A 7,048-nucleotide genomic window follows, 5' to 3' on the forward strand; every position below is an offset into this window, starting at 1 on the left:
CATTAGGCACACATATCCAGCCCTACATACTCAACACGTCGTCATCACCAATGGTCACATCCCCAGTATCACCTCGCTGAACCCTGTCCTAAAGAACGAGCAGGTGGGGGTCATCATACTGACGCTCCCTGATATGGTCCTAAAGAGAAGACCCGGAGACCACACAAGACAATACCCGACTCGGCTCTGAAATATCCAATTTGACAAGATGGCCCACTAAGGCCTGAACATCCAATGCTGAGGGTCTCTCTGTTTCTGAGAGATATGCTAAACTCCCCAAACTCTCCGCTCGGCGACTCAAAGCATCGTCCACCACATTGGACTTCCCCGGATTGTACAAAATTGTGATATCATAGTCCTTGAGAAGCTCTAACCATCTTCGCTGACACAAATTAAGATCCTTCTACTTCAACAGATACTGCAAACTCCGGTGATCAGTATAGATCTCACAATGAACCCCATATAAATAATGGCGCCAAATCTTCAAGGCGTCAACAATGGCTGCTAACTCAAGATCATGGACATAATAGTTCTTCTCATAGGTCTTCAACTTGCGTGAGGCATAGGCAATCACCCTACCCTCCTGCATTTGAACACATCCAATACCTACCCTCGAGGCATCACAATACACGGTGTAAGAATCTGAAGCTGATGGCAGAACTAACACTAGAGTTGTGGTCAAAGCAGTCTTGAGCTTCTGAAATCTCTCCTCACACTTATCCGACCACCTGAATGCAGCACCCTTTTGGGTTAATTTGGTCAAGGGCGATGCAATGGATGAAAATCCCTCCACAAAGCGACGGTAATAACCCGCCAAACCAAGAAAGTTCCTAATCTCCTTGGCTGAGGACGGTCTAGGCCAACTCTGCACTGCCTATATCTTCTTCGGATCCACCTGAATACCTTCACTAGACACCACGTGCCCCAAGAATGCTACTGAACCGAGCCAAAACTCACATTTGGAGAACTTTGCATAAAGTTTCTCCTCCCTCAATCTCTGCAATACAACCCTCAAATGTTGAGCATGCTCCTCCTGGCTACGAGAGTACACCAGGATGTCATCAATGAATATAATAACGAATGAGTCCAAATAGGGCTGGAATACACTATTCATCACATGCATAAACGTTACTAGGGCATTGGTCAGCCCAAAAGACATCACCAAGAACTCATAATGGCCATAACAGGTCTTGAAAGCTGTCTTAAGAATATCCGAATCCCGAATCTTCAGCTGGTGATAACCCGACCTCAAATCAATCTTGGAGAACACTCTCACTCCCTGAAGCTGGTCAAATAAATCATCAATACGGGGCAAAGGATACTTGTTCTTGATTGTGACCTTGTTCAACTGCCTGTAATCAATGTACATCCTCATGGAACCATCCTTCTTCTTTACAAATAGAACCTGCGCACCCCAAGGTGACACACTAGGCCGAATAAACCCCTTATCAAGGAGTTCCTGAATTTGTTCCTTCAACTCCGCCGGTGCCATACGATACAGTGGAATAGAAATGGGCTGAGTGCCCGGCACCAAATCAATACCGAAGTCAATATCCCTGTCAGGCGGCATGCCCGGCAGGTCTGCAAGAAACACATTCGGAAAATCACGCACCACCGGAAGAAAATCAATGGCAGGAGTCTCTGCACTAACATCCCTCACAAACACCAAATAAGATAGGCAACCCTTCTCAACCATACGTTGAACCTTCAAATATGAAATCACCCTACTAGATACATAATCTATAGAGCCGCTCTACTCAACCCTCGGAAATCCCGGCATCGCCAACGTCACGGTCTTAGCGTGACAATCTAGAACAACATGATATGGAGATAACAAATTCATACCCAATATCACATCAAAGTCAACCACACTAAGCAGCAAAAGGTCCACTCGGGGCTCCAGACCCCTAATAGTCACCATACATGACCGATATACACGGTCCACAATAATAGTATCGCCTACAGGAGTAGATACATGAACAGATGAAACTAATGACTCACGAGCATATCCAGAAAATGGGCGAAATGCGAGGAAACATATGAATACGTGGAACCAGGGTCAAATAATAAAGAGGCATCTCTGTGACAAACTGAGACAATACTTGTAATCACAGCATCTGAAGCAATAACATCTGGTCTGGCAGGGAGGGCATAGAAACGGGCCTGACCACCCCTTGATCTGCCTCCCCCCTCTCGGGCGACCCCTAACTGACTGGGCTCCGCCCCTAGCTGGCTGAGCTCCACCCCTAGCTGGCTGAGCGGGTGGTGGAGGAACTGGTGCTGGTTCCATTGGCCGAGTACTCCACTGTGGAGTCTCACCCAATAGCCTAGGGCAATCTCTCATAATCTGACCAAAATCTTCGCACTCGAAACAACCCCTCCTCTGACGAAACGGTTGCATCTAATGCCCAAAAGAACTACCCGAGGATACCTGAGCGGGCGGGGCATGATGAGAACTTTGCGCCGGTAGTTCACTGAATAATGACTGGCCCTGCTGATGACTATGAGAACCATGGCCAGATGATGCACCACGGTGAAATGGCCGAGCTGACTGAGCCTGTCTGAAATGACGACCTCTACCGTGCTGGAACTGACCCCTAAAAGGAGCACCGTTGAATCCACCCTGACCACAAGGCCTCTCTCTCAACCCTCTCCTGACCGCGAACCATCTCAATCTGCCGAGCAATGTCGATAACCTCATCAAAGGTAGCACCAGACACCCTCTCTCTAGTCATGAGCAACCGTAGCTGAAAAGTAAGACCATCTATAAACCTAATGATTCTTCACCTGTCTGTGGGAACCAACCAGATAGCATGGCGGGCCAACTCCAAGAATTGCATCTTATACTGCGTCAAAGATATATCACCCTGGCGAAGCTGCTCAAACTGTCTGCGCAGCTCCTCTCTGTGGGACTGAGGCATAAACTTCTCCAAAAAGACCATGGAGAACTGCTGCCAAGTAAGGGATGCTGCGCCAACAGGACTACGCCTCTCATAAGTCTCCCACGATCTGAGTGCGGCCCCGGAAAACTGAAAAATAGTGAATGAGACCCCACAAGTCTCCAGAATACCAGCTGTACGGAGTATCCTCTGACATCTGTCCAAGAAGTCCTGGGCATCCTCTCTCTCTGTGCCACTGAAAGGTGGAGGTTGGAATCTCCCAAACCTCTCCAACTTACGTTGATCATCCTCAGGCATAGCAGGAACCACATAATCCTGAGCAGCTGCAACCGGCTAGGCTGGTGGTGCCTCTGGTGCCTGGAGTCTCTGATCAACCTGCTCGGGTGTACGAGCGGCGGGTGTCTGAGTGCCTCCCCCGTCCTGAGAAGTGGTTGCGACAGTCGAGATAAAGACCGCATGAGTAAGGCCGGTACACGCTGTCAGAAGCTGAGCTAGGGCTTCCTGGAGGCCTGGAATCACAAAAGGCACAGGTGGTGCCTGAGCTGGTGCATCAATAACTAGAATCTAGTCGTGATATGGGACAACTGGTGGATCTGCAGGTACTGCCCCAGCTGTTGTACGGGCTGCACCTCTGCCCCTACCATGGCCTCTACCGCGGCCTCGGCCTCTCGCGGCCTTGGCTGGTGGTACTGGTGGCTGGCCCTTCTGACCGGTAGCACGAGTCCTCACCTTGTGTGAGAGAATGAAACAGCATGTGTTTAATTACCAGAATAAACAGATTCGCACGACAAGAATCTAAGAATGTGAAATTTTCCTAAGGGTTTTGCAGCCTCTCAAAGATAAGTAGAAACGTCTCCGTACCGATCCGCAAGACTTTACTAACCCGCTCATGACTCGTGAGACCTATGTAACCTAGGCTCTGATACCAACTTGCCACGGCCCAAAACCTAAACCGTCGTGATGGCGCTTATCGTGGTACTATGCAAGCCGCCCTTTCCAAAATACTTTCAAAATTTAACAGAAGTTAATTAAGACATTTAAAATAACCGTAGTCTCTAATAAATACGGGGTAACCCCCAAATAAAATATAAGTACTGAAAAATAGCCCAACATCGGGGTGTCACTAAGTCACGAGCATCTAGATAACCAAACAAATACAACTAGTGTCTAAGTATCAATACAAGACAGAAAGAAATATAGAAGGAGAGACAAGGTCCTACGGACGCCGACAGCTACCTCGTAGTCTCCGGTACTCGATCGCGCCCGAATTCAACGACCTTCGTGATCAAACACACCTGGATCTGCACATGAAGTGCAGGGTGTAACATGAGTAGAACCAACTCATCAAGTAACAGAAATAAATAAGGAACTGAGAAGCAGTAACGAGTTATACAGTACAGTTCATTTTAAAAGTTTTCAGTAAACAGTGAACATGCTTTCAAATCCTATGGTACAAGTCAAATCAGTTCGCGCTCAAGTAAAACAGATATGAATCTTCTAGAAATTTCACAACAACAACAGATAACAACTGAGTGCAACAATAAATAAAAGCAAGTACATCCTCTCAAGGCAGCAATCACTCAACCCATCTCAACAGCTCATACTCCCGGCTCTCAGCCCTCAACACACACTCTCAATAGGTACATGCGCTCACTAGGGGTGTTTAGACTCATGAGGGGCTCCTACAGCCCAAGCGCTAATCCGCAAGGACAACTCACGTACTATAATATCATATCTGGATCTGCACAGATAACTCACGTGCTGCACGGACAACTCACGAGCCATAGTATATAGTTTTGCATTACCAGGATAAGGTGAAAACTAAGAAGACCACACTCCCCTAGAGCAAGTGTTCATGTTCCAGTGCATGAACTGTGAGTGTGATTGACTCCGAACTCTCTCTATTATTAATCAATAAAGAAATCTGTACCCTTATTCTGTAGCCCCTTGCTTTCTGGCGTACTTTTGCATTCCTTGATACAACACCACCAGACTTTTGAAGTTTCACCACATCCACATTAGGCCGATTCTTCAATACATCTTTTAGCATGCTACAAAGTTTTTCCTGTCCAGAGTGCGACCATATAATAGAAACAAGATCAACTCTTACACTGTAGAAAACAGCTCTACAAACGAGTAATTGCTGGAAACCAATTCTCAAGCTTAATTAATGTCTAACAAGAATAGTTTGGCAACACCAAAATTTCAACTTTCCATACTTTCACTCTCTATTTCCTTTTGATATCTGTATTATTTGGTCCATTTTCAAATGTTTCCTGATATACTTTCCTCTTCTACCCCTCTGATAAAACACCCACTCAAGAAAATGGCTTTAACATATGTGGGACTGGCCAAGCAATGCACAACAACTCGATAGTGATTATAATGAAATTTAGGCAATAGCTTTGCCATTTTGGGGAGGGAGAACTGAGAAGCCGTAGGTGGCCTCTCACCACATTCTAATGTAGTAAACTTCGGTGACTTGTTCATCTACCGAATTGGGGGTGGACCACAGGCTCCACGCTCAGCTTTACCTATTGGTGCAGAGCCTGCTGCAGATCCTACAAGATTGGTTCCAGTTAGTATCAACCGGGACTTGCTTCATTTGGTTCTTGCCGTCTCGTATGCCAATGAACCAGATCAAATAATTTCCAGGTAAGGCTGAGTTCGTTTTTCTATCGTCATTCTTATGCTCAGTGATATTTGATTATTCTGTTTTAGCTAAAAGAGTTTAAGGTTATGAGGTTCGTTTTTAGAATTACTGCTCTCAATTTGTGAGTCCTAGCTGTAAAAGAAACCCCTGTTTATTATTAAAAAGCTTAAATAACACAAGTTTGACATAACAGTGAGCCTCAGTTTCATCCATTAGTGACGTAGCCTGGAAATTTGGCATTTTTCTCTTTAGTCTTTTTGGCTCCTGTAACAATTGTAGTATCGTAATCTAAAATTTGTAAAATTCACTGGCGAGGTAACTACTATTTCATTTCCATCACTGTTTCTTACAAAATATATTTCTGCTATTGAAGCATCTACCTTATCGTGTATTATGCTGTTCATTGGAATTATACAAAGTGCTGTTTATTCCTGCCATTTCATTCCCTCCTTCCCAAGGAAAAACTGTTTTTGTATCTCATATACTTCCTTCTTTTCTTCCCATGACAGTAATGTTGCCGGATTCATCTATGTCACGGACGTTGACATGCATAGGTGTGAACTCGAACTCTCCTCTTATTACAGTCACTTTTGCTATGCTGAGTGCGAGTATGATCTTTATCTTTGATTATCTCCCATTTTCAGGAAAAAGATAACATATCTTGCACCATGTGCTGGGGAACTTCCGAGCAAATACCTAATCGTGGGAACCTTAACATGGATTGAAAACTGAATTATACAAATGCAGTAGCCAGTGGTTTTTTTCGGCCTCTGAATTATACTAAGCGTAAGGATCTGCACGGACAACTCACATGCCATACAACAATACCTCACAGCCAGGCCCTCGGCCTTACTCAGTCATGAACCTCTCTAGTCTCACAGCTCTCAATAAAGAAAGGAAAAACAGACTAAATCAAAGTGTTACAGTATATCATCAGGGAAAAACAAATAACAGAGACTGAGGTAAACTTGTACAAGAATCACTATGACCGAGTATAACTACCATGAGTAGAAATATAGCCTAAGCATGATTTCTAACATGAAAACAGTCAATTTCTAGTAGAGAGGAATGCATATAAACACAATTAAAGGCTATTAGACTTCAGAGTCTCCCGGGACGGACCAAGTCTCAATCCCTCACGGCGTACACCCGCACGCCCATCACCTGGCATGGGTGCCACCTCCAAACAGTCACATTATACCAAACTCCGGGTTTCATACCCTCAAAACCAGATTTAAAACTGTTACTTACCTCAACAACGTAGAACTCCTACTCCGGAATGCTCTTTCCTCTCGAACCGGTCTCCAAATGACCCGAATCTAGCAACGAGCAATAAAATATGATCAATATGAGCTAAATAAATGAATCTCACAAGGAAAATACCAATTTATAGGCCAAAGCCCGAAATTCACTCAAACCCGCCCCCCGGGCCCACGACTCGAAATCCGACATAAGTCACAAAACCCAAAATTCCATTCACTCCCGAGTCTACCCA

General features: G+C 45.1%; 1 long non-coding RNA gene across 1 annotated transcript; it reads left to right on the forward strand.

The window, feature by feature from the left end:
• Positions 1-4,651: 4,651 nt before the first annotated feature.
• On the forward strand, positions 4,652-6,429 carry LOC142169883 (uncharacterized). Its single transcript, XR_012699517.1, has 3 exons — positions 4,652-5,555; positions 6,063-6,107; positions 6,198-6,429. It is a non-coding gene; the product is annotated as an uncharacterized LOC142169883 (long non-coding RNA).
• Positions 6,430-7,048: the final 619 nt, after the last annotated feature.

The sequence above is a fragment of the Nicotiana tabacum genome, chromosome 15 (assembly GCF_000715075.1).
Source record: "Nicotiana tabacum cultivar K326 chromosome 15, ASM71507v2, whole genome shotgun sequence".
Classification (NCBI taxonomy): domain Eukaryota; kingdom Viridiplantae; phylum Streptophyta; class Magnoliopsida; order Solanales; family Solanaceae; genus Nicotiana; species Nicotiana tabacum.